Source organism: Eumetopias jubatus, unplaced genomic scaffold, assembly GCF_037043125.1.
Source record: "Eumetopias jubatus isolate StellerSeaLion01/CBP00866 unplaced genomic scaffold, mEumJub1_p1.0 scaffold_3, whole genome shotgun sequence".
NCBI classification, from domain to species: domain Eukaryota; kingdom Metazoa; phylum Chordata; class Mammalia; order Carnivora; family Otariidae; genus Eumetopias; species Eumetopias jubatus.
Genome location: NW_028274809.1, coordinates 6,822,280 through 6,850,130, shown reverse-complemented (window position 1 = coordinate 6,850,130; position 27,851 = coordinate 6,822,280). Strand labels below are relative to the sequence as shown.

Sequence of the window (27,851 nt, the reverse complement as noted above, 5' to 3'; positions counted from 1 at the left end):
GTAAACAAGACTGTACTATGTTGCCTCACAGATCGCTCAGAAAGGATTCATCTTTCTCTCCTTTGAAATGATGGCAAACCTGCTAGGGGCAGAACAAACCGCATCCGGAGAGGAAGTGATAAAGCCCAGAGCAGTGGTGACAATAACCATGGTGATAATCTTGCAATTTGGAGGTCGTAAATAAGAGGTGTGTTTACTTTGGAATTGCAACCCAAAAAGAGAAAGCCACAATGACAACAGCAAAGAGGCAGCCTTCTCTTCTGGGCGCATCTATAAAGAAGAGACGGAGAAGGAACCGTTTCCCAGGGGCTGTAGGTAAATCCAAGATTTCCTTTTGACATTACAGTGTGAAAGGTCTTCAGTTAGGAAGATGAATCATTCAGGGTTTGGTTTGCTTTTGTTTTTTGTTTTTTAGCTTTCTATTTTGAGATCATTTCAGATTCACGTGCAGCTGTTAAAATATAGTAGAGAGATCCCATAAACCCTTCCTAGTTCCACTAGTGGTAACCTTCTGCAGAGCTATAGCATGACATCTCAACCAGGAAATGGACATTGACACAATGATTCAGTTTGGAAGTGCTATATTGTTACTTCTGAAAATATAAAAATATAAAACTTCTGTATTCAAAAAAAAAAAAAACAAAAACCCAACCCTAAAATTAAATTACGAGATAACCAGACAGGGAGAAAAATGTTTTTACCTTAATTCTAGTAAGAAGTTTATGTCCATAGAACAGGCATGTTTATAAGAAAAATATTAAGTGGCCCTTGGAAACATTTTGATAGCCTGTAGAATTATAACCAGAATGAATACAATACAGTAATATCTAAGGAAATTTATGAGTCATCATTGGATGCATTTACTTTACTTTAAGAGGTTTGGGGCACCTGGGTGGCTCAGTCGTTAAGTGTCTGCCTTCGGTTCGGGTCATGATCCCAGGGTCCTGGGATCGAGCGCTGCATCGGGCTCCCTGCTCCTAGGGAAGACTGCTTCTCCCTCTCCCACTCCCCCCTGCTTGTGTTCCCTCTCTTGCTGTGTCTCTCTCTGGCAAATAAATAAATAAAATCTTTTTTTTTTTAAGAATCTTTAAGGTTCTTTAGAGGTATTACTGTTTATCTCCTTTCTGAAGTCTTTCATTATTCTCTTTTATATCTAGGAACCCACTAGTTCCTTCTAGTTTATTACATTGTAAATATCTTGTGTCTTTTGGCTGATTCATTCATTCAACAAATATTTATTCACCATCTGTTGTGGCCGGTTATTTTTCTAGGGTTAGGAAAACAGGAGTGATCAAAAAAGCCCTTTGATCAAAAAAGTTGACATTCTAATTGGTCCCCCCCATTTCATCTCAACTCTGATGGCCTTGTTTCAGATTCCATCGCCTTCCAGAAGGACCACTGTAGAAGCTTCTGAATCCAGCAGTCTCCATATAGTCTCCCTCCACCCCACCTCTGTGTTCATTTTCTGCTCTGCTGATCCTTCTTGGGACTGTTTCATTTCCACTGTGGCCCTAACTGTCAATAAAAGTGATGTTCTTTTTTTCTTCTTCTTCTTCTTTAGAAGACACATCTGATTATGCACCATTCTCACTGGAAATCCAGTATTCTCATGCCTTCAACTTTGCTTCTCTTTGATTCTTAGTAAGATTGCCTAAATTGTCATTTGTTGGTAAGCTTCTTGTGCTTACCTCTATGAGTTTTCTATGCATTTTCTTTTCCCATTTCCTTAATGGAATATTCCAGCTTTTCTCATTGATTTATATGAGCAATTTATTTATTGAAGTTTTAAACCCTTTCTCAATATTGTGTATTTAAAAAACCATTTTAAACCTGTAATTGGCTGTCCATTCTTTTGTGATGTTTGACATGTAATTTTTATATGAATTCAAATCTATCTTTTCCTTTTGATTGCTTCTCATTGAGTTTAAACTTAGAAAGTCCTTTCTCCATCCAAAAACCAAGGAGCTGTTTTTTTTCCCCCCTATTTTTTAAAATAACTGAGCTGTGATCAATCTGCAGTTTATTTTGGTGTGTGGTAAAGTTAGAAGCGGACATTTTCCCCAAATATCTTGCCAACTATGGTATCATCTTTGATTGAGAAATCTTTCATTTTCCATTGTTGAGTGACACCTCCCTTAACATATGTTAAATACTGATCAGTTTCTGGCCATTCACGGTTCATTGATCGGCCACTGCTTCTTCCTTCTATCAGTGATGCTCAGGATCACTTGTTTCAGGTTTATCACACGGTGTAAAATCTAGTAGAACCAGTTCTGCTTCATTTTTCTTTCTGTAGAAGATTTTCTTGGGTGTTTCCTCTTATTTACTCTTCCAGTTTCAATTGGGAAAGGTATTCACTTTAAAACCTAGCATTTTTTTCCGGTGCAAGACCTGGCTACTCCTTCTGAAAACAAAAATATTTGTCAGCTCAGTTTTTAGTTTTATTTATTTGGTCCCTTATATTTATTATTAAGGATATTCTTAGCTATTCTATTTGTGGGTGCTGTTATAAGTGGGATTTTTTAAATTATATTTTTAACTGGTTAAATGCTTCTAAACAGAAAGGTTATTTACTTTGGTGTGCTTACAGTGATTTTGGTTATTTTATTAATTTCTATTACTTCATCAACTAGTCAGTGATCTCTTGAGTTTCTGTATATAGCTAGAAGAAACTGAGAGTGGAGAACTGGTATACCCCCAGGCCAGGTAGACAGCATTCCAGCCACATAAACTGCAAAGCCAAGCAAAGCTGGTGGAGAGTGGCAGAGGTCAGGATGGAGGCCGACTCTGGGAGGACGACAGGGGATGACGAGGAGGGGGCGTCCGTGGGGATTCTGTGCAGTTGTTCTGGGAGGTGTTTACACGAGGGTTCTCCATGTACAAAAATTCACTGAACTGTCCACTTATGATTTGTGAACTTTTACATGTATCCCTGTCTGCAGCGGGGTGGACAGTGGTCCTCACAAAGATGCGTCTAAGTCCTAACTGCCCCCCCACCAGCTGTGAATGTGACCTTATTTGGAAAATGGGTCTTGGCTGATGTAATCAAGTTAAAGATCTTGAGATGAGATCATTGTGGATTAGGGTGGGCTCTAAATCTGGTAACTAGGGTCCTTTTAAAAAAGAGGGAAAAGGCAGACACACAGAAGAGAGGGTGCTGTGAGGAGGAGACAGAGATGGAAGTGATGCATCCACAAGCCCAAGCACCGAGAACACGGGCGACTACCTGAAGCTAGAAGGAGGCGAGGAAGGGTCCCTCCCCTAGAGCTTTTGGAGGGAGCGTGGCCCTGCCAAACACCTTGGTTTCAGACTTCCAACCTCCAGAGCTGTGAAAGGATAAATGTCTGGTTATAGTAATTTGTTATGCCAGCCAAGGAAAGTAAAACAACGCCATACTGTAATAAAAATTTTACTTACACAAACAAACACAAAACACAAATAAAGCCAACAAGGACCAGTGTTGGCAGGGATGTGGGAACAGGTGCTCTGATGCATGGTGACTGCGAGCTCTTTGGGGAAGCCATGAAATTATTGATCTGATCACTAAACACATTCTTTCACTTTATTCCATTCATAGGACAATGACCCAAGGCACAATTTCAGACGGCCACAAGGATTTTCATTCCCACACTGACTCTCGCCGGGCCTTTAGGACACCTACTGTCTGACACCAGACCTTGCTCTTGCTCTTCTGGGCTGCAGTCCTGCCCCGATTCTGGTTCTTCTCTCTCTCTTCAAGGTCACAGCCCCAGGGACTTCCCTTTGCTGCTCAGCTCCTCCATCCTCTGCCTGATATGGTCATGGGCCAGTCCTGCCTCCTGCCCCTACCCTCTGCCAGGCAGAGCTCCTGTCATGGACTGAAGGCATGTGCCCCACCAAATTCGTATGTTGAAGCCCTAACTTCCATGTGATGTTATGTGGAAGTGGGGTCTTTGGGAGGTGATGAGGGTTAGGTGAGGTCATGAGAGTGGGGCCGTCAGGATGGGTTCGGCATTTGTAAGAAGAGACAGGAGGTCACTCCCCAACCCCCCACCCCACCACCTCGAGCACATAAAGAAGAGGCCATCTGTCAGTCCTCATCTAGAACAGACTCTGCCATCTCCTTGACTCTGAACTTCCAGCCTCCAGAACTGTGACAAACAAATGTCTGTGATTTAGATCCTCAGTCTGTGGGAGTTTGTTACGATGATTCACGCTGACTGGGACAGCCCCCGAGCCCCAAACCCCATCCATTGGTCGGGAGGGGGCCAGTTTCTTGAGAGTCTCCTGTCCAGGGAAGAAGCTTCGGTGTTCTACCGCTCTGCCGGCTCAGCCCCATGGCGTTACCCCGACGCCCTTCCTGCCCCTTGGGCAGGCCTGCTTCTCTCTTTTCCCACGACCAGGGACTTCGTTCTGGCCCTCTGCTCCCCACCTGGACGGAGCCCATTCTCCCAGCCTTCTGTCCTTCAGCCTCTACCAGGGGGATCCTTTAAAACCAGGGGTCTCATTAAGCCTTTTAGTCATTACCTTAATGGTCTTTTCTTTTCTTTTTCTTTTTTTCCCCTTCATTCTTCCCTTCCTGCTATCTTCTTCTTCTTTTTTTTTTTAACATATAATGTATTATTTGTTTCAGAGGTACAGATCTGTGATTCAACAGTCTTGCACAATTCACAGCGCTCACCATAGCACATACCCTCCCCAATGTCTATCACCCAGCCACCCCATCCCTCCCACCCCCCACCACTCCAGCAACCCTCAGTTTGTTCCTGAGATTAAGAATTCCTCATATCAGCGAGGTCCTATGATACATGTCTTTCTCTGATTGACTTATTTTGCTCAGCATAACACCCTCCAGTTCCATCCATGTCGTTGCAAATGGCAAGATCTCATTCCTTTTGATGGCTGCATAATATTCCATTGTGTATATATACCACATCTTCTTTATCCATTCATCTGTCGATGGACATCTGGGCTCTTTCCACAGGTTGGCTATTGTGGACATTACTGTTATAAACATCGGGGTGCACGTACCCCTTTGGATCCCTACATTTGTATCTTTGGGGTAAATACCCAGTAGTGCGATTGCTGGATCGTAGGGTAGTTCTATTTTCAACTGTTTGAGGCACCTCCATACTGTTTTCCAGAGTGGTTGCACCAGCTTGCATTCCCACCAACAGTGTAGGAGGGTTCCCCTTTCTCCGCATCCCTGCCAACATCTGTCGTTTCCTGACTTGTTAATTTTAGCTTAATGGTCTTTTCTTATTTGTAATTGCATATTTACTACGCTGACCTTTTGAACACCACCAGTCTCTGCCCACCCCCCTGTAACACACCCACACCCACACACACGGCTTTGATGGCAGAACCACAGCCCGGTTCTGAGCGATCAGCCACCTGCCTCAGTAAAGTCGGGCACAAGAAGCCACCCCAGCTGAAGATCATCACGTGCAGTCGTCAAGAGGAAGTCATCTTGGTGTGACCCATGCTGGTTTCCCCAGGCTCGTCTCCCTCCACTGTGTTCCATTCAGCCAACACTGCACTGTCACCATGGGGCATTCCCACAAATGTGCCTCCAGGCTTGTGCACGCTGCCTCCTCCACGTGAGCCTCTCCTCCTTGCCCACCTAGCTCACACCTCTTTCTCCTAGGAGATTCTGCCAATGTGTCATCTAGCACAGGAGGCTGTCCTGGTGTCTGGAGGCAGAGTGAGGTACCGCCTCTTCCATCCTTCCTTAGCACTGTTCTCCTATCTCTACACAAGGCTGCTACTCTACTCTTGTTGGACAGTGAGCCCAGGTGGCACATCCTGTGTGTTCCCAGTGCCCCATACACCTCCCAGACAAGGAACCTTGATGGAAGTGTGTTTTGTGAATGGATGAATTTCAGATTGACCCTGATTTCTATGATCTGCCTGCCTGGAGCCTGCTGGGCTATCTCTCATGGCCGCCTCCATCTCTGCATCCTCAGCATTCGGATTTACACTAACAAGACTTTGCATTTCTTCAAACATTTTTCATTCATCAGACAAACATGAGTCGTGTGTTTATGATGGAAGTTGTAGCACAAGAGCTCTGAGGACTGAGAGCTTGGGTTTGGTCTCAACTCCCCCTTGACCACATGCATGCTCTGGGAAAGTCATGCAACCATCCCCATGCTTCAGATGTGTCCCCTGCACGCAGGCTAGTGACAACAGCCCAGGTCCTAGAGTGTCCATGAAGAGTAAATACAATCATGCCTGCAAAGCGTTTAGCACAGGTCAGCAGCTCATTGTCCTGACTTGCAAGGTACAGAGTCAGTCCCAGGTAAGGGTTCCTGGGTCACTAGAGAGACAAGACACAAGATGACCCTCTGTCTCCAGAAGAGCTCTGTGTGCTTCTGGCAAAGCCAAGTCCTCTTCAGCCAGGATAGGTGTGGTGTCCATTCTAGTGGTGACAATAGTATCTCAGCAGAGTGACTGCCCTCTGAGATAACATACAGGTCCCCCTGGAGGTGTTCACATCTCTCTTCAAGAGAACTGGCTACAGGTAGACCAGTAGGCAGAACCTGCTTGGTAGACACACACCGCCGGCTGCTGCAGCTTTGGATTCTCCACGGTGTTAGCTCCATGGCCACACTTTCCCAAGGTGGCACTCAGCCAATGACTAAGCATGCTGCCAGGGACCAGAGCTGGGCATTCCATTGCCGGGCACCATTGCCCAGGAACCCCCGCCAGCTGAGGTTGTAGTCCGAGGTCCTTCTTACGTATTCCTTCCTTCCTTGCCTTTTCCCAGATGTTAGACCTGCATCAATCTGAAGGCTTTCCCCATCTCCCTGCCCCTCTCTGTCTATCCTTCACAGGCATATCCTCTCATAAATCTCTCATCTGCCTAGTCCCATCTTGGCTTCTGCTTTTTAAAGGACCCAGGCAGACAGATCAACTTTGCCCCGATTTGTGAATTCAGAGTATCTGCTCATGAACCTGTGGTCGTCCACCTCAGGTGTCACAAACCATTGGCATACAGAAGCAGAATGCATGCCCATCCCCAAAGAGGTGCTGTGGCTTGAATTAGCAGTTCTTGTACCTAGACTAACATGCTGTCTCATTACAAAAGGGTAGTTTCACAAAACCTGAGTGTCAAAATTTCATTAACAAATTTTTCAAACTATGATTTCCTAAAGAGATGCTGAATTTCTATTTCTTACCCTAATTCCTTCCTAGACATGTCTACCCTGTCCATCCCCTACAACCTACACCCACATGTGAGGATCAGTCATCAGATGCCCATGCCATGCCTGCCGTTCACATGGTGGCAGTCCCCTGAGCCACACACACAGAGACTGTTCTGGGAGGGGACAGCATGAAAATCTCTGAGGGGATGGTGTTCTCACAGACATGGTAAGTGAGGTCTGAAGCTTTAATGATTGGCCTATTACCCATTTAAAGACGAGTGGTAATCACACCATAATGTTCTACACCTTAAATGTGTACAGTGATGTATATTAATCATTCCTCAATAAAACTAGAAAAAAAAAAAAGACCAACGGTGTCCACACTGCCATAGAAACAACAGACTTACAGAGAGATAACAGGGAGGACAGGGCAGTAGAGCAGACCCAAAAGGAATCCCAAAGGGATCCTGATAATGTCCTGCTCAGATCTACTGAACAGTAAGCAAGAAAGGAACAAACAAGTTGGGATTTTTATCTGCATTTGACTTAATAAGTACTCCTAATCTCCCAGTGTCATTGCCGAAATTATGAAGGAGTTTCTGAGCCTGAAGATATTCAGCATCAAGAGGCAATTTCATAAAAGACATCGCAATTTAATAGAATGACTACAATGTCACGACTTAATAACCAAAAGTATCTGATTAAAAAATGGGCAGAGGAACTGAATACACATCTTTCCAAAGAACACATATAGATGGCCAACAGACATATGAAAAGATGCTCAACACGGGGAAATGCAAATCAAAACCACAGTGAGATATCACCTCACACTTGTTCAAGTAGCTGTCATCAAAAAGACCAGAAATAACAAGAAATAACAATTGGTGAGGATGTGGAGAAAGAAGACCTGCTGTGCACGGTTGGTGGGAATGTAAGTTGGTTTAGTCACTAAGGAAAACAATGTGGAGATTCCTCAGCCAATTAAGAGTAGAACTACCCTATAATCCAGCAATTCCATTACTGGGATATGTCCAAAGGAAATGAAGACAGAATACCAAAAAGACATATGCACCCCCATGTTTACTGCAGCATTATTTACAATAGCCAAGATATGGAAACAACCTAAGTGTCCATTGATGGATAAATGGACAAAGAAGATGTATATAAAGGAATCTTATTTGGCCATAAGAAGAGGGAAATCCTGCCATTCGTGACAACATGGATGGACACTGGGGGCACTATTCTAAGTGAGGGAAGTTCCAGACAGAGAAAGATAAATACTGTATGAGCTCACTTATTTATGGAATCCAAAAAAAGCTGAACTTAGAGATAACAGAGTAGAATGGTGGTTTGGAGAGAAGGAATGTTGGTCAAAGGGTACAAACTTGCAGTTAGAAGATGAGTAAGTTCTGGGGATCTAATGCACAGCCTTGTGACTATAACTAACGAAACTGCTCATATACTCGAAAGGAGCTAAGAAAGTCAATCTTAAATATTCTCACCACAAAAAAGAAATGATAATTTTGTGATGTGACAGTGGTGTTGGTTAACACTACAGAGGCAATCATATTGCAACACGTAAGTGTATCAAATCAACACGTTGTACACCTTAAATTTCCACAATCTTATATGTGAAGAACGTCTCAATTTTTAAAAATGATCACAATGTCAGAAAAGACTTAAAAATGATATAGGAGTTGTTTTGCTCAGAGACCAAGGGAATGTCCTCAAACCCTTGAAAAAGCACCCGAGATTTCAGGGGCCGTGAGTGTCCTGAATATACCCAGGGAGACTTCTGGGGATCTATGGACCTCAGTTCCCTGATCTGAAATTTGTATCTCTGAAAATATAGCCACAATATTTTCTTAATTGAAAATAAAGTATGTTGCAGACAGTATGCATAGCTCAACCCATTTTTCCTTTCACCATTATGTACGTAGCCCAAAGGGCGTTATCTGAGAGAAGTAAGATTGAGGGTTTCTTGTATTTTATATACAATTTATATATATTTTACCTTGTATTTTATTTTTTTTTTAAGATTTTATTTATTTATTTGAGAGAGAGAGAGAATGAGAGCCAGAAAGCACGAAAGGGAAGAGGGTCAGAGGGAGAAGCAGACTCCCCGCCGAGCAGGGAGCCTGATGTGGGACTCGATCCCGGGACTCCAGGATCATGACCTGAGCCGAAGGCAGTTGCTTAACCAGCTGAGCCACCCAGGCGCCCTACCTTGTATTTTATATACTTCTAAACGCTTTGAAGTATTTAAAATATCAAATATGTTACTTTTGTAATAATAGTTTCCAAACAAATTTAAAAAAATGATAAATATGTTTCCAACAAACCAATACTTGGACCTAGTCTTGCATCTCTGATGGCAGAAAGCAGTGGACGGCACCACCATCCACCCCAGAGCAGCCCAACCACCTGTCAGATGTCTGTTCACGGTGATTCCCCATCTCTTGCCACTCTTGTCTCTTGGTCTGCTCTGTAATGTCTTCTGCCCCGCTGGCTACTGCTTGACCAACTTCCTTGGAGGCTGATATGGCCAAGGGCGTTTGAATGTCAGGTGGGTCTCTGCTTTACTGAACTGATTCCACTGGGCCACCTGCAGTCCTGTCCTGACATCAAAAGGCTGAATTTCTCAGTAGTAAAAGCCCTCATCTGCTCTTGAAGACTTATTTATTCATTCATTATTTTTTAATGCAGACATTCGCTCAGCAAATATTTTTATAGCACCCAATGTGTAGGGGTTCTGTAGAAACAGAGAAATTAGCTGTAAAAATTAAATAGAAAAATACATCCAGCTGGAAATTAAAATAGCATGTTCCTAACAGCTAACAGCCGCTATGCTAAGAAGCATATAAAAAGGGTGTTTCTCACTAGAAGGCAAGGAAATAAATGCACATTAAAATAACAATGAATTGACACTTTCACTTGTCAGGGATTAAAATAAAATCATAAAGCTCATTGCTGGTGAAGATATGGTAATTTGGGCAATTGCTATCCACTGTGGGAGACCAAGTATGAAATCAGGTGTGGCGGGCTAATTCAGTGTGATATTAATTTGTGTTCTTCCTACCGAGTTTTTCCTTTCTCCTTCAAAGAAGGTAATTAGACTATATTAACGTCTTATTGTTACATAACAAATATCACCAACTTAGCAGCCTAAGACAAAACCCATTTCATGGTTCACAGTTCTGTAGGTCAGAAGCCCAGGCAAGGCTCAGCTGGGTTCTCTGCTCAGGGTCAGATAAGACTGACACGAGGTGGCTGCCAGCTTGGGTTCATTTCTGGTGGCTCTGGGAGACAACCGACTTGCAAGTTCATTCAGGTTAGTGGAGGAATTCAGTTCCTTGGGGTTGTAGGACTGAGGTCCCTGCTTCCCTGATGGTCATCAGCCAGGGACCATTCTTGTCTCCTAGAGGGTGCCTGCATTCCTTGTCATGTGGTCCCCTCCATCTCCAAAGCCAGCATCTGTCTCCCCCCCACACACAGGGTCCTTCTCATGCTATTTCTAGGAAGGTCCTAGTCTCCTGTAAGGACTCATCTGATTGGTTCAGGCCCAATTATTGAAAAGACACGGGCGCCTGGGTGGCTCAGTTGGTTAAGTGACTGCTTTCGGCTCAGGTCATGATCCCGGAGTCCCGGGATCGAGTCCTGCATCGGGCTCCCTGCTCGGCGAGGAGCCTGCTTCTCCCTCTGACCCTCCCCCCTCTCATGTACTCTCTCTCTCTCATTCTCGCTCTCTCAAATAAATAAATCTTTAAAAAAAAAGAAAAAAGAAAAGACACAAAATAATAACATGAATAAATGACATGATAAGTAAGACAAACACTGAGTTTTGGAATGAGATTTGCACCATAGTTTTGTGGCAGAAGGGTTACTGATACACTGACCTTCCTATACGTAAGACAAAGATAGTCTGGCCTCAAACTCTGGACCCAACCAAGGAGCTGCCAAAGATGGTGCAGAAGGATTGTTATTAACATGTGGAAGGGTGGTTTCTTTTTCCCTCTGCCTGTCTCTTGAAAGTTAATCCCATCTGTGTCTCTCACTTGTGCCCCCTCTACACACACACACACACACACACACACACACACACACACACACACCCTTGCCCAGACAGATCAACAAGGACTAACAGCTTGACCAGCTGGCCACATTTGGAAGGTTTCCTGCCCCTGCTGTAAATCCCAGAAACCCAAGAAACCAAATCAGAAGCTCAGTCTATTTCAGCATGCCCTAGCCACAGAGGCTCAACTTTTAGATCACAAAGACGCAGGGGCTGTGGAGAAAGGGGAAGTCCAGGGCTGATGCCTCCCGTGGGGAACCCAGCTAGGAAGGCATTTAGCAACCACAGGTTGAAGCCAAAGGACTACATCTCCTTCTCACTTCCTCAGGAGGAAAGGAACCGAGCTCTGTGACGCGGGTGTCAGTGATGTTGGGGCTGGGGTTTCTAGCAGGCGTCATAGCAAGGAAACCAAGGAATTTTCACTTTGGATTTGGCATCCTTCTCCTGAGGGCACGCTGCTCTAATTTCCAGCTCTGACTTCGGCCCTTTGCTCAATGATTCTATTTAGGGGTCTCGTTTTGCTTCTGCCCCCACCCTATACAAGTGTATGCACACACACACACATCCACACGTGCACACATAGACACACACTAGCTACAGACATACACATATGTGCAAAGCCACATAGACACACAGCAACACATAGATGCTTACATTAGCAAACTTACCCACACGGAGGCACATACATGCCAACTCACTCAGATACTCACTGACACGTCTATCCACATCCACATCCACGTGTTTGTATAAAGGTAAATACACCTACTCTCGAACACAGACACACACACAAATATACAGTGTTCATGTGCGCACACACAGACACACAACTTCTTGGCAGAAATTCCAACCCACATGTCCCATCAGCTGTGCATGTGGATTTTACTTCCCAACTGTTTGTTGACGCTTTCCTTATTTTCCTTCAGAGTTAGGTAATTATAGTTCAAAAGAAGTGAAAACTGCTAAGCAAGCGGAGCCACCGACCCGGGGGGTCAGGGAGCCTAACGCCAGCCCTCAGCAGGGCCTGGGGCAGGGCGCTCTGCAGACACCAACTCTGGGTTTGGATTGTGAACCCCTTGGGCAGTGCTGGTTATCTTCCCTGTGCGAGAAGCTGAGCAGACCCCACACCCTTGCAGCCCAGGCACGTGCAGGGTTCAAAACCCTGCAGGCGAGGGGCTGGATTCCCGTCACAGGGCACAGCGCCACGCTGCCTCCTAGTACCCCACGACCTCTCTGTGGAAGGAGGCTTCTTCCGCATCGGGGTTGCCCTGTGGTGCCTGGATATGGTCCATGGCTCCCATGCTGTTGAGATGCACCGCAGCAGTCTGGGTATCATCATGGGACTTCCTGATCACAGGGAAGAAAGAAGTTGTCCTCTGCTTCAACTGGATGCGGCTTCCCTTGGATTTGGAAATTCAAACCATCAGGGGTAGTTTTTATGTGAAATTTCCGTCTGTAAGCACAAAAGTGCGGTTGGTGGAGCCCCGTGTCCTTGGGCGGCATCAGCAGCGGTACCCTGGAGGTCCCTCCGCCGTCCTTCTTCGCTTGGGCAGAGCTCCCCGAGGACAGCTTCTGTGACAGCTGTGCTTTTTGGGACTGGTGCACTCATGCCTTATTTTGCGGAGGCAGTGACCAGGGCTCTACCTGTGAGGGTGAGGGTGCTCTGGAGGAAGGTGCAGGCACCAGGGACCCTGTTTTCCTTCCGGGGACTCATAGAGCCTATGCATGGTCTGCCTCCTTCCCAAGACCTCCCCTGACGTCACAGCCCCCAGATCCCAGCCCAGGAAGACAGCTGGGCTAGTTTAACTTCCCTATTTCCCCTTCTCCAGCCGAGCACCCAGGACCCGCAAGGACAGGCGTGTGCGGGGAGCTGGCTCCTTCATGCCAACACCTGGGCTGGTGGAGGCAACCAGAGCTCCCAGCCCTTTTCCAGCAGATCTCCATCCTGCAGGACCGGCTACTCCATCCTCACCACCTCCTCAAGGGCACGACTGCTTGGAGCCAGGGGAGAAACCGCCTAAAAATCTCCTTAAGAATCCTAAAACTCCCTCGCTTGAAAGTTGTGGGCCCCTGCCCCCATATTTTTTAATCTGGCTTAGGAACCAATGCCTCCAGATGTCTATTCTGGAAATGTCCTTTGGGGTGGGGACCAGGGGAAGCAAGTGAGGTACCCCAGAAGCAGAATCAGAGGAGGTGCTCACTCTCGGTGAGGGAAGGACAGAGTTGTGACCCTGAGATGGAGGTCCCCTAAGTCTCTCACCCTGGGCTCCTAACCTCGTCTCTACTCTGGTGTTGTCCAGATCCCCCCAGGCCCATTAGCGGGTGTCTGAGGGTGAGGGGTTTGATGGCAAGGCTAGACGTTTATCTTCTCCTCCTCAAGGGTGCAGGGGAAGCCCACAGAACAGGAGAGCCACTCAGTTTCTTAAAAAAATGAATGCAATTACCAGACAACCCAGCGATTGCACTCTTGGGCATTTGTCCCAAGGGCATGAAGTCCCAGATGTCCTTCAGGGGGTGAATGGCGAAAGAAAGGGAGGTACATCCGTCCCCTGGACTGCCACTAGATGATAAAAGAAACGAACCATGGTTGCATGCAACATCTAGAACGGTGGGTCTCCAGGGAAATACACCGAGCTGGAACCCATCCTAAAATGTTGCGTACTCTATGATTCCATTTATAAAACATTGTTGAAGTGACTAACTTACAGAAATTGCAGAGATTAGGGGATGCCAGCATTGGGAGTTGGGGGTTGGGAGGGGCCAGCTGTAGTCATAACAGGGTCACATGTGGGGCCCTAGTGGTGTTGGAACCACTGAGTATCTTGACTGTGGCAATGGACACCTGAGCTTGCATGTGTGATTAAGGTCTGTGGAACCAAATGCACAAACACGAGTGCAAGTGAAACTGGGAATTGGAAATAAAACCTATGTTTGGGATCAATGTCAGTATCTCTGCTGTGATGTTGTAGCATAGTGTTGCAGGAGAACTACCTCTGGGGGAACTGAAGAAAAGGCATGTGGGAACTCTCTGCATCATCTTTCGGTTGCATGTGAATCTACAATGATCGCAAAATAAAAGCTTAATTTTAAAAAAAGAGGGAGACACAGGGGTACCTGGATGGCTCAGTCGGTTAAGGATCTGCCTTTGGCTCAGGTCATGATCTCAGCGTCCTGGGATCGAGCCCCACGTCCGGCTCCCCGCTCAGTGGGAAGTCTGCTTCTCCTTCTCCTTCTGCCCCTTCCCCTGCTCACACTTTCTCTCAAACAAATAAATAAATAAAATCTTAAAAAAAAAAAAAGAGGAAGCCACAGGTCTACCATCTTGCTCTGGGCTCCCTGGGAAGGCTGCACTCTTTGGGGCTCTTTTATCTTTCTTCTTTAGATTTTCTTTGTCTCCTTAAATGAGTGAGTTTATTTTGTCCAGTTTTCCCTGGTTGTGACCTGGTGTTCCCTGAGGAGACTGATGCTAGTGACCGTCCAGGAGTTATTCATGCTGTAAGCAGAGGTAAGAGGTGTCCTTATCTGGTTTCCTGCTCAGAGCATCCTCGGCTCCTACCTGTCAGGGAGACAGGCTGTAAAGCTTTTCTAGAGTCACTGTGCCTTCAACAAACATCTCCTGGGCACCGACTTATGGTCCATCATGGTGTTAAACCTTAGGAGGTGGACTGCTGAAGTACAGAGGCCTGACTTACAGACCCTTTGCTCAGGGATCCAGAGCTAGAGGAGAGATAAATAAGCAATCAGGAAATTATAACACCACATGGTAATGACTGCCACAGAGGTGAGCACAGGGATGGAGCTCTAACCCAGGCTGTGATGGTGGCCCTCCTGGAGGAGGAGACCCAGGCTGATTCTGTAGGGAGAGAGTGGACACTATCAAGAGAAGCTGTGAACATCACATTCACCTGGGCTTCCGAGTCTCTGCTGACTCACCTTGACATTCATTCATGCCTCCTGGCATCTTCAGAGTAACAGAGAGTCCTTTCCATCCCCAAAGCCACACATGCAGACCGACGGTGTCGCTTAGCACCAAACATCATACGCCCTGGCATGTTTTGTTTTGGGTTCGGCACACTCAATACCAGAAACAGTGAAACCGAGGATAACAGCTCAAAGGGACCACTGAGGACTTCCACCCAGAAGGCAGGAGGTAGTGAGAACTGAGAGAGTGGGTGAGCCGTATAGCGTGAAAAGATTTTAGCTTGATCATCTTGTCCCTCTGTTCCGTGAGGTAAGTCAGCCAGTCCTTCCAACCTATGTCCACCCAGTACAAAGACAATCGCAACAATCAGAGCCCTCCAAATGCCATTTCATGAACCTGTCCCTCCCTGTCCTGCCTCCCCCAACTCGGATGGTAGTACTTGTAGACGTGGAAGGATGTCTTGATGTATCTAAGGTCTACTTGACTTCACTGGCCCCTTATACCACCACAACAGTCACCAATAAGCTAGGGATGTCTTGAAATTTTCCAGATCAGTGGTTCTCAAACTCCCACACGCAACAGAATCACCTGGAGGGCTCATGAAAACACAGATGGCTAGGCCCTGCTCCCAGAGCTTCTGATTCAGTAGGTGTAGGGCAGAGCCCAGGTAACCAGGTGATGCTGAGGCTCTGAGGACCACACTCTGAGAACTACTGTTGTAGCAATTCCTAAGGGCATAGGTGATCCACCTGACGCCATCTCCCCAATGTCCCACATAGTCAAAAGAAGTACAAGGGTGGAACAGGGACAGGGACCAGTAGAATCCCTAAAAGCATTAATTGATACCTGATTTACTCCTCTCCATGATGTCACTTCCACAACTAACAGCTTTGGGGAGTTTTTTATTAACCACTGGAGCAGTCAGAGGACAGGAATGAGAATTCTAAACTAGAAGTGGGATAACCAGGCTTTAATCTAGACTCTCTACTACTTGCTTGCTTGTTGATTTCAGGAAAGTGGCATATACTCTGTCACTCTTTGGTTTTCTTAGCTTAAAATCCCCTCCATCACATAGGGCTCTTAATAGGATGAAATAAAATAAAATAAATGGAAGATATTTTTTTTAAAATACAAGGTCTACTCTTGTTTGGTTTCTGTTCAGCTGCAACAAAACAAAGCACTAGAAACTTAATACTCAAAACCTGAGTTTCAAGACCTCAAACTTGACAATCCCACTGGAGTTAGGCACAAGAGAAGACCCAAGTGTAGGGGTGCACGGGGACATGGGCTGGCAGACAAACCCTCATTCTCAGCCCTTGGTAAGAAACATCAAGGATGCCCAGCGAGGATCAGTGGGTGGCTTGGTGGAAGGTGAACATACAAAGAGGAATCTCAGAGCAGAGTACATGTTATGATGCAGGCAGGCAGTTGAGGTGACATTTCTCAAAAATCAGCAGGTGCTAACTTGCAGGGCAAGGCTGGAGGACTCTGCAAGCTCCTCCCACCCATTTCAAAGCAGGGTGCATTTCCTCGGCTGGATGGTAGATACTAACCAGGCAAGCAGCCTGGAAGCAAACCTGGTGACCGATGTTGGGTCTGCACCAAACTGGGAAACCCAAAATCCCTTCTGACTGAGAACAGAATTGAGGCCAAGCTGAGCCTGAACTTGCCAAAGGTATGGGCTCCAAGGCATGACAGATCAGGGTAATGAACTCCCTCCTTCACCCTCCTTATCACGTCTTTTGCCATGCAGTACCCCACCCCCAAAAAAGGCAGAATCCATTTCTCCACCTTGAGTGGGGCTTCGACTGTGAGACTAGCTCTGTCCACTAAGATGGGGTGGCAGTGACAGAGTACTACCAAGACCCGGCCTGCATCTCAGGGCCCTTGCTGGTTCCTCTTACCCTTTTGCTTTTCTGCCATCACTGTAAGGAGGAAATGCCCAGACTAGCCTGCTGGTCATGTGACGAAGATGAGAGACATGGGGAGCAGAATGGCTCCAGCCAAGCCCAGTCCAGAGCAGACACCCCAAATGACCCCACATGCATTAAGGAACCTAGCGGAGATCAGCCAAGTGCAGTCTAGATTAAGCAGCTTATCCCCAGCAGGTCCACTGACCAGTGAGCTATAATAATAAGTGACTGTTGTCTGAAGCCACAGAGTGGGGCAGTTTGTTACCTGGCAATAGCTAGCTGAAACAAGTGGCTACTTTGTCAGGTTTGGGACACCAAGATGAATTAAGATGAAATATTTACCTGCAAGGAGTGTGTAATCTGACAAAAGAGGCAGTTGCCATAAGATGTGCTAAGTAACACGGGAGGAACTAAATTGGTGTGGTAAGAGTTCAAAGACCCAGGGACCTAATCAGAGGTTTCAGGGAAGGCTTCTCAGAAATCACTCTTGAGCCAAGCAGCATGAGCACAGGAGACTGGGAGCTCTGAGCATGCCCTACATTGAACACAAGGCAGGGTACTTATGGGTGAAATGGAAACAAGTGCGACCAAGCCCAAGGTTGGATTCGCATCAGAACCCGTTCACATCTTAGGCTCTGGGGACACAGAATGCCACCTCGCCTCCCCTAGGCACCTCGCACATGGCCCACATCCACGGCCACCCCTGCTGGGGGTCTGGCAGATGCCCAGAACCCAAACTTTGTCAATGAGCAAGTAACTCCTTGTCCAAACACCAGGGGCCAACACCACTAGACCCACTGGACACTGTAGCAACAAAACACATTTTCTCCGGAGAACCTGCTTCATATTTGATCAACTTTTCTAGTAGTCCTTTTTGAAAAAGTCTTGATTTGTATCGCGTTTGTAAGATTCTTTGTTTGCCTACAATAATATTTGGGCACAGGACTAGGGACAGGGAGTGGGGGCAAGGCAGACAGAAAAAAAAAGCAGAAGAGCTTGTGACTTCCCAGTAATTGACATCTTTGCACAATTTTATTTGAGTCTGTAAAACAGAATTGCTGTAAAACAGAATTGCCGGAACAAAACATCAAGCTAGTGCTGTGCTGAGCCCAGTGTCTTGGGGAGCAGCCTGCTGTGCTTTGTGCAAGCTTATTGCTCCAGCAACTTCCCAGCAGTCAGACCTTCTCAACCAGGGGCTCGCATGGATAGAGCAGAATTGTGGGTGGAGCCCATGGTGGCCAGTAACCCCACTGGCCTCTCCTTACCCACCGGCTACATATGAAAGTTTAGCTCCCCATCTGAAGAGCGTTTTGACGGGTCCTCCCCCAAAAGCTGATGCAACTTCTCTAGACTTTGCAGAAGGAGTCATGGCAGACTGCTTAATTTTATGTCATTGATTTGAAACCATGTAGCTTCTAGAGATATTTCTCAGGGTGTTACTATGGGTCACAGAAATACAGCATGACTCAGGGAATAACCGCTTTCCCTTTTTTAAAAAAATAGAGAAACCACGGGACAGACAAAGGAGGCTGCTTTGCTGGATCATGTGGGAAGCTCTATGCCAGCGTCCGAGCCGCTGAGGCAGCTCAACCTTGCTCAGCCTCCTGAGGCAGAAGTGGGAGTCTGTGCCACAAAACCCAAACCCAGAGTCAAAACTCTGTGTGTAAGGAGGAGAGCTTCCAGGTTGAGGGCTCCTGGTCTCACGAGAGAGCCAGGTTCACAGAAGTCGTTACAGAAAAAGAGGATGTGCTGTCCGTTACATAAAATGGTGGATGGAGGGGCTCTTACAAGTGTGCTTGCTGTTCTTTCAACTCGCTGGGTCACCAATTTAATTGTACACAACGAGAATAAGGGCAAAAGACGTATTTCCTAGAGAGTCCACAAGTTCCAGCTGGGTTTAATGAGCAACTCCTATATATTCTGGTCGCCATTTTGCAGGAGGAATGGATTCTGGAGATAGATTGAAGGCAAAGTGGACATAATTTGCACATGGCGGAGATGCAGGGGTGGGAGGGAAGGGAACAGCAAGGATGAAGCCAAGGGCATGGCCTGGACCACTTCTGTGTCTTTGCCTCCAGCTGTGTAGGGATGTGTTCGCCTCCACTGCCCCCTGTCCTGGAGCATCTCTGTCACAAGCCTTCCCTTCTTCCTCCAGAATGAGGGAAAAGGGGCAATTTTGACTTCATACAGAAAATATTAGCTGCCAACGTAGAGCCAGTCACCCCTGCAGGCATTGCCACTGGGCTGTGAGTGTCCGAAGTGAAGTCATCCATCAGCCACACTCAGGCCTTGAAACAACCGATTTGCAAACATTCCCACCGTCCAGCTCCAGTTGCTGCTACCGAGGAGATGTTTGGTGGTGAGAGACAAGGGACAAGCATGGGAGACAGAGCTCCCAAGGGACCGGGGGAGCTGGCTAATGCTTCTCAGCCCCTTTGTGGTTGTGACCCACAGTAAGAAATACCTTTTACATCAAGAGCCCAGTATGCACACTCACAGCCTTACTACTGGCGAAAACCTCAAGCTTTTTGCCTTCTCTTCTCTCCCATGTAGGTTTGTTTTAAAAAAATGCTGCTCAAAACCCACTAAATCGACTATGCTGCTCAGGTCTTGACACACAGTTTTGAAAATCCCTCTTTCAGACAACGCTGGACAAGAATATTCTTCTTGCCTGAAACTAAAGCCATGATATGACTGCTTCTGACCTCAGTCACCTGTTGGAGGTGCCCACCCTTGGAGGGAGGTTGCAGAACCAGCAGCAAGGAGTACCTTTAGGAGATGCTCGTTTCCTGAAGTCACTGGACTTGCCTGAGATTTCCAAGAGAAGTGCCAAGAAATCTGACTTTCCTCCTGCTGAGCTCCCAGCACCACACCCTTGGGCTCAAGTTGTCACTTTAACCCCGTGGTGGTTGCTGGGCTCAGAGGGGGCTACACAAACCACCCTTCCAGGGTTAGTGCTCTGGGTGCTGAGTGAGGCACCTTCTTGCCTGTTGACTCATTTTGGGATGGCCAGAGAACCAGCTCATAAGTTAGTTTTCTTACTGTTTATTTTTTAAGAGATAATCTCTATGGAGACATAGACAGAGGGCAACATCAATAACCAACAAAGAAAGAAGCTTGAGAATTCTCACATCACAAGAGTTCATGTTGTCTTGGGACTAAGCCCACTGGAGAATGGCAGCTTCGATTGTCACCTTCCAAGTGTCCCTTCCTTTCATGAAAGTCCAGCAAGGCCCCCATTCTAACCATGTTCATCAGCCACCTGCCACTAACATCCTTGAGGACCTCAGCTCAAACTTTTTTTTTCCAGCTCAAACTGTTTTTATAAGCCAGACTTACTATATTTTATAACCATTGATTTGGGTTCATAATCTGAAGTACATACAGCCTTATCAGCGGGCTCTTCTTTTCGTTTTGATAATTTTAAATGTGTGACTCTTGAGTTTTCTAGGTACACAATCATATCACAGGCAACTAATGATATTGTTTTCTCTTTTATTCTAAAAACTATATCTTTCATCGTTTCTAGAACTTCTAGAGCAATGTTAGGCAATAGTACATGGCAGGACTCCATTCCTGATTTTATTGGAAATACTACTAGTTCTTTACCCTTAAAACATAAAACTGTCCATTTGGTGTAAGACATAATCCTGGAATACTTAGCTACTTTCAGAGATTATTGTTTTCCCCAATAAGAATAATTTTTGAACTTTATTAAATGCTTTATCATCATCTACTGATATTTTTCTGTTTTTATCTTTTTAAAAATACTTTTATTTTTTAAAGTGTTCTCTATGCCCATTGTGAGGCTCGAATTCACCACCCTGAGATCAAGAGTCATGTGCTCTGGGGGCGCCTGGGTGCCTCAGTCGGTTAAGCATCTGCTTTAGGCTCAGGTCATGATCCCAGGGTCCTGGGATCAAACCCCACATGGGGCTCCCTGCTCAGCAGGAGCCTGTTTCTCCTTCTCCCTCTGCCCTTCCCCCCACTCACTGTCTGTTGGTCTCTCTCTCAAATAAATAAATAAAATCTTTAAAAAAAAGTCACATGCTCTACTGACTGAGCCAACCAGAGACTCCTCTGCTTTTATCTTTTTAATTTGAAGTATGTATTCATAGATTTCCTACCGTTATAGTACTCTTGTCTCCCGGGAATAAGCCTTCAGTGAGGCATTGAAATATTGTAACATACCTATGAGTTTATGTGCAAGTACTTTATTGAGAATGTTTGCATCCACGTTACTGATATGCCATCTTTGACAAAAGTACTATTATTGGAAAATAGATTATTTACATGAAAAGAATAGTATCATGGTCATCTTTGGAAGAATTTATAAAGTATGAGAAGTCTCTTTCCTTGAAAGTTTAAATGACTTCTCCAGTGAAATCTTCTGAGTCTGGGGTTGGGGGAGGAACAATGCTTTATCTTTATTTTCTGTTGTTTGATTTTGTTTTAAATTTTCTTTTCATCATGAAAAATGTCTTCATGCCTTTTCCCGGGTTAAAATTTTTCACTTAATACATGAGCAGAAAAGGGATGTCTCGTGATTAACAGTTTCAAGTTGGTTGACTGATCATCCTGCTTCGTCTTCTCATGTAGCTTATATCCACTTTTTTTTATTTCTGCTTTTTATGCATGACTTTTCTTCATGAGACTTACCAGAGATCTCCCCAACAAACCCTCAAAGAACCAGCTTTGGGTTGATTTATTAATTCTCTTTTTTTATTCTCTTCATCTTTTTTGTTCTTAAAAGTACGTGAATACATTGGGCAGGGTATGTGCTATGGTGAGCACTGTGAATTGTACAAGACTGATGAATCACGGATCTGTACCTCTGAAACAAATAATGCAATATATGTTAAGGAAAAAAAGAAGAAGAAGATAGCAGGAGGGGAAGAATGAAGGGGAGTAAGTCGGAGGGGGAGACGAACCATGAGAGACGATGGACTCTGAAAAACAAACTGAGGGTTCTAGAGGGGCGGGGGGTGGGGGGATGGGTTAGCCTGGTGATGGGTATTAAAGAGGGCACGTTCTGCATGGAGCACTGGGTGTTATGCACAAACAATGAATCATGGAACACTACATCAAAAACTAATGATGTAATGTATGGTGATTAACATAACAATAAAAATTATTTTTAAAAAGTACATGAATAAAAATATTCTTGTTGTAAATATTTAAAGAACTCAGGAGTATTCAGAACAAGAAGGGGCAGCCTCCCTCCACTACTCCCGCCCCCTCAGTCCTGATGCCTCCCCTGTCCCAGGGCAACCACAGGCTGGGCTGGGGGGCCCTCCCTCCTACCCTCTCCCTAGTTGCTCTTTCTACACACATTCGATATTTTTTACCACTGATAGTTCACGCCATGCAGATTGCTCTCATATGCTAATTTCACTTAGCAATACATTTCAGAGATCCATTCACTTAATCAATATTATTAAGAGATAGCTATGTGCCCGTTTCTGTTCCAGCATCCCAGGATCCATATGTGAACAGAACAGAGATCTCCCCGCCCCACTTATGGAGCTTAGACTCAGCTCTCCTTCCATGTCAGAAGTTTGTCACCAAATTCTTTATAATGGCCACACGACTTCGTTAGGTTTACCCTTTTGAAGGTCATTGGGATGTCCCCCCAAGGGTTTTACAGTTACAGACAAGGCTACAATGAATGTCCTAGGACATACGTCTTAGCGCACTAACAAATATTTCTAGGGGATGGTCTTTAAGAAACACATTTTTGGGGTAAAAGGTCAGCATATTGTAGATTTTGACAAAGACTCACAAATTGTTATTTGGGAGAAGTTCTTCTTTTTATATTTCAAATTTCCAAATGGTTTAGGATTTTTTTATGTGATTAATTTTTTTACTTTGATGCACGGGGATAGAGAACTTTGCCTTTTTATTCTTTATCATTTTTTTATCTTTGTAAAAGGTATTGTAAGGTCTACGGCGTATGGCTGTACAAGGTAATAACCAGGCCATTTGTCTCCAAGGGATTCCCTCTCCAACCCTTCAGGTGGGGGAAACTTACTCTCTGCAGCTGCTTCTAAGCTTCTGGAGGCTTCCATCAGAATCTTTGTGCTGGCTGGGACCTGTCCACTGAGGGGAGTGCTTCCTTTCCCACCAGTGACATTCTTCTTCCCTGTTACGTGATGAAAATTGCTCTGCCAACATGGTGAGCACATGTTGCACCTTGGGCTAGAGATGTGGTCAGCCTTCCCTCGTACGTGCACCCTATTCTCCTTCTGCAATGGACCAAAGCACATCCCTCCACAACCTGTCCAGACTGACATAGGGGTAGAAACATCCACTTCCTTCTTCCCTCTCACTAGTGGGGTCCTGGGGAACCCCTCGAATCAATGCCATTTGTGTCTGTGTACCGAATGCAGAAATCACGTGTTTCTTTATTTTGTTATAGTTGTTTATTTGCTTGCTTAAGTTCAACAAGTCTTTTCCCCAGAAGCTAATAAATAGATTCGTGTTTCTCTCTAAGACTTTCATCACATGACATTTTCTGGTAATATTCAAAACCACTGCATGGATTTTCAAGGAGTTGGGTTTCCTTCTGGTGGCATATAAGGTTGTCATTTATAAATGCTACAAAACGGTTTTATTTTTTTCACTTACCCAAGTGTGTCTATGTGATCTTTCATGGACTTATTGTGACCCAATAATGGCTCCTCCTATGTGTGTGATTCTTTCCAAAATGTATCTTGTGTTTTACCTGAAGCTCATGGATGTTATGTTGCTTGGTACATGAAAGCTCACTAAGGGCAAATATTAACCTAGCTTCAGTCAGATTGCTTGAATTTAAATCCTGAGTCCACCACTTACTACTGAGATCTTAATTTAATGCAACATTTGATAAGTATTTGTGCAGTGCCTACAATGGGGCATGCATGGGTCCACGTGCTGAGACTAGCTTGAGAAACAGAACCCATGAGGTCTCTGCTTAATGGTGCTCACACTGGGGGCAGGGATGGACGGGAGGAGGGGGATCACAAAAAGGCAGCAAAGCTGTAGTAGGTCGGAGGGTGGTTCAAGCTACAGAGAAATAGAAAGGAGAATGAGGGGTACCAGGGATCTGGGGACTGCAGTTATGTATGGGGTTGCTGGAGTGATACTTGAGACAGACTGGTCTAGATGTTTGATGCTGTATGGTAACCAGAGTCCTGAAGAAGAGGAAGCTGAAAAGGGGAACCCTCCATCCCAGGTTTTGGTTTGAGGAACTGGGTGATGCAGAACAATCCAGAACCCCCGTGACTGGCAGTGAGTTTTAAGGTCCCAGGCCTGGGGAGGCCCCCAGGAGAATGCTCCTGACCAACAGAAAACTGCAGGCCAGCAGAGCCTGACCCGTTAGGATGAGCAGGTTCACAGGTGGAGTGGGGCAGAGTCCACTGCTGTGCCAGGGTGAGGGGAGGAATTTGGAGCTTCTGGTCTCCACTCAAGGAAGGGGAGAAGAAGTGAGAAGGAAGAGAAGAAGGGGAAGATGGGCCAGAAAGATGGCAAAGTCCCCCTCCCTGGGCCTCCTCCCCGCATCTGTATCTTCAGGAACGTCTTCAGCACGCATGAGCTTAGAGAGAGAGAGTTCTTGAAGGAAGGGGCCGAGTTTCAAGCCTGGGTGGTCAGTAGAAGGCAGAGGAGGTCCTGAGGTGGGGGAGGACCTCAAGACCGTCACAATGCCTACCTCTGAATGCCAGGTTTGTGTGATTCCTGATTTCTCACCCAAAACTCTGCAAAAATTCCACACGCCATGAAATTTCAGTGATCACCAAGAGCGTTAGGTGAGACGCAATTTCTTCCTGTTCAAAAGGCAACCCAGCTCCGAGGGGCCAACTAAGCCAAACAATTATTCCAGAGTCCTTCCCCCACCTCATGACACTCTTCATTCTTCCTTGCTTTTCTTCCTTTTTTTCTTTGTGTTTTCTTCTTCTGGCTCCCTTCTTTGGTAATACTTCTTCTAATCCACCCCTGAAGGCAAAATAGTCGCTTCAGGAACAACAGACCTACCTCTGCTCAGAACTGCATCTAGAGCCATGACTTCAGAAATAAGGGCACCTCAGCCTGCCTACTGCAGGTGGGGAAACTGAGCTCAGACAAGAGGCTTCTTCTTCTTGGTGTGTGTGTGTTGTGTGTGTGTGTGTGTGTGTGTGTGTGTGTGTGTGTGTGTTTACCATGGTGTGAGCCACTGAAATAGTCTCTGCTGTTTTATCAGTTGATTCTCCTACATGATTTTGCAGGGAAATATTTGATCTGAGAACATCTGTTACTGCCTGGAACATATTTTTTTTGCCTAGTACTTGACTTGGCACTTCCTATAGCTGTCAGATAAGCATCGTCTTACAGATTCTGTGACATAGCTCAATATTCCCGAACAAACATCAATTATGCTTATGGCTGGAATTGTGTGAATCTGAATGCAAAATGTACCAGCTGTCTTCCTGGCTAGCAGGCTTCTTAATTACGCTGGCTCAATTATGCTGATATTGCAGTACTGTTCATTGTTGCTTTAGAAATAAAAATGACATCACTAGGTGACTTCTAAGGCTTTTCTAGTTGGGCTAGCTTTTGCACATTCAAAATACTAACATGCAAGACCCTGAACCACTCCTCAACTTGGGTCATTGCTTCTGATCCCTGCAGTCTACTGGTCTCCCTTCATCTGACCCTCTTGAAGCTTCCAGTGTGTAGGTCCCTCCCAACTGAGCTAATTAATTCTATTGTCAAGGTTCCTATTGTTAAAATGGAATTGTAGAGATGTATTGGAGAGGTTTCATTTCAAGCACTCAGGGTGTGACAAAAATATTTGCAGTGTTTCTTTCTCCAAACTTCTGTGGACCTGCTGCTTAAAATCTCTGTGGCTAGCATATAAATATGGCTGTAGACTTGTATTTACATTTGTGATCTACGTGATTAGCGTCATTCTTTTGATAAAGAACACAACTCTCTCTCTCTCCCTCTCTTTTCTCTCTCTTAAAAAAGTGTTTCATTTGAGAACCAATAGTCCTGTTCCTAAAAATTAATCTTAAAGAAAAATTTCAGACAAAAACTTCTGTATGCACCGAACATTCCTAGAAAAAAGTTTTTTTTTGGTAACAGTAAAAATTATTATCATCGGGGTGTCTGACTGGCTCAGTCAGTGGAGCATGTGACTCTTGATCTCAGGGCTGTGAGTTCAAGCCCCACATTGGGTGTAGAAACTACTTAAAAAGAAAATCTTGGGGGCCTGGGTGGCTCAATTGGTTTAATGTCTGCCTTCGGCTCAGGTCATGATCTCAGGGTCCTGGGATCGAGCCCTGTTTCGAGCCCCGCATTGGGCTCCCTGCTCAGCAGGGGAGTCTGCTTCTCCCTCTCCCTCTGCCCCTCCCCCCTGCTCGTGTGCTCACTCTCTCTCTCTCTCTCTCCTTCTTGCTCAGGCTCTCTCTCAAATATATTAATAAAATCTTTTAAAAAAAAGAAAACCTTAAAAAAATAATATAACCTAAATATCATTGCTTACAATTGTCACCACAAAGGACACTCAGCTTATGATCCTTGTCAACACCCCACTTTATTTTATGCATAGTACACCATTTGCCACATGTATGTAGTGATGATTTTCCTTGTGTATCATACCTGGCAAAACTGGTCATTGGGCACAAGATTATTCTAGGAGGATTAATCAATGATAAATGAGACATCACATTGTTTGACATTAAATACTTTGACTCTCTGTAGATCTGGAGCTCCGTGCCCATCACTCACTCATCCCCTCTGGGGACAGAGCAGGAGGCCTCCCCTCTGCACAGGAGGGCATGGTCTATACCCGCTATTTGCTGACTGGAGCCTGCACACTCCAGGCTTGCAGTGGACACACAGAACTTGCAGTTTGGATCTCATCTATAACAAGAACTAATTTCAGGTAAGCGCATGGTTTACCAGGTTGGCCCTACATGAATCAGGAGGATGGAAGAAAAACAATCCTTTCAAACATATCCCAGGCAAAGCGCCACCTCCTCTCTACTCGCCCTGCTCCCCATCTGCCTTCTAGTTCTTTGCCTCCGTAGACCCATAAGTAATGTCAAACACAGGGTTAAAAGCGGGGGTGGGGGAGGAGGGGGAGTGGGGAAGCGCCAAACATTTCCAGCTTTGGCTAGCGTTCCCCCTTCCAATACATGATATGGATTGAGCAAATGCTACAAAAATGCAAAGCAATACAATAGTGGCCAAGACAGTGAAATAATGTGCACCTGTTACAAATGATAATTATACAGACATTGGCAACGGAGAATTGGTTTGGTCTAACGTCAGCTGATAAAAGCAGAATGTGAAATTCAGTGTGCCTTGCGTTGGCAGTTACAAAAAAAAAATAAAATAAAGAGAGGGTCTTATTTTGGTGATACTGTGGTTTTTTATTTTCTCAAGATAGGGCTCAGGATGAGCTACCCCAAACTATGGCACCTTGTCGTTGCTATTTGAAGCTGAAGGAGTTTGAGAAAAAAGCAGAAGCAGGAAGGTCACTCTGACCTTCCCTCCCTTCTTCCCTGACGCGGGTCACAGCCCCTCACATGCGAGGTGCACCTCCTGTGCAGAAGGAACGGAGCACCCTAGCCCCGAGGACGAAGGGCTGCTGAGAAGAATCTCAACACAAGCCTTGCTGTTTCATCAGATTGCAACACTTAGCTCTTACTCTGCCTCATCACTCCTTTCACGACCGCCCACTCTTCATCAGACCCAGCACACAGTCAGAACACTGGGGGTCAAGCATTCCTCTGGGCCTTCATTTCCTCATGTCATGTAAAACTTACATTAAATAAACGTGTGTGCTTTTCTCTTGTTAA

At 45.5% G+C, this 27,851-nt stretch overlaps 1 long non-coding RNA gene across 2 annotated transcripts; it reads left to right on the top strand.

Moving 5' to 3' along the window:
- Positions 1-27,851, top strand: LOC114210842 (uncharacterized). 2 transcript variants are annotated; one of them, XR_003609586.2, is made up of 4 exons: positions 1-315; positions 7,177-7,353; positions 26,749-26,932; positions 27,436-27,851. It is a non-coding gene; the product is annotated as an uncharacterized LOC114210842 (long non-coding RNA). The 2 variants fall into 2 exon arrangements; XR_003609585.2 differs by lacking the exons at positions 26,749-26,932; positions 27,436-27,851 and adding an exon at positions 13,026-14,137.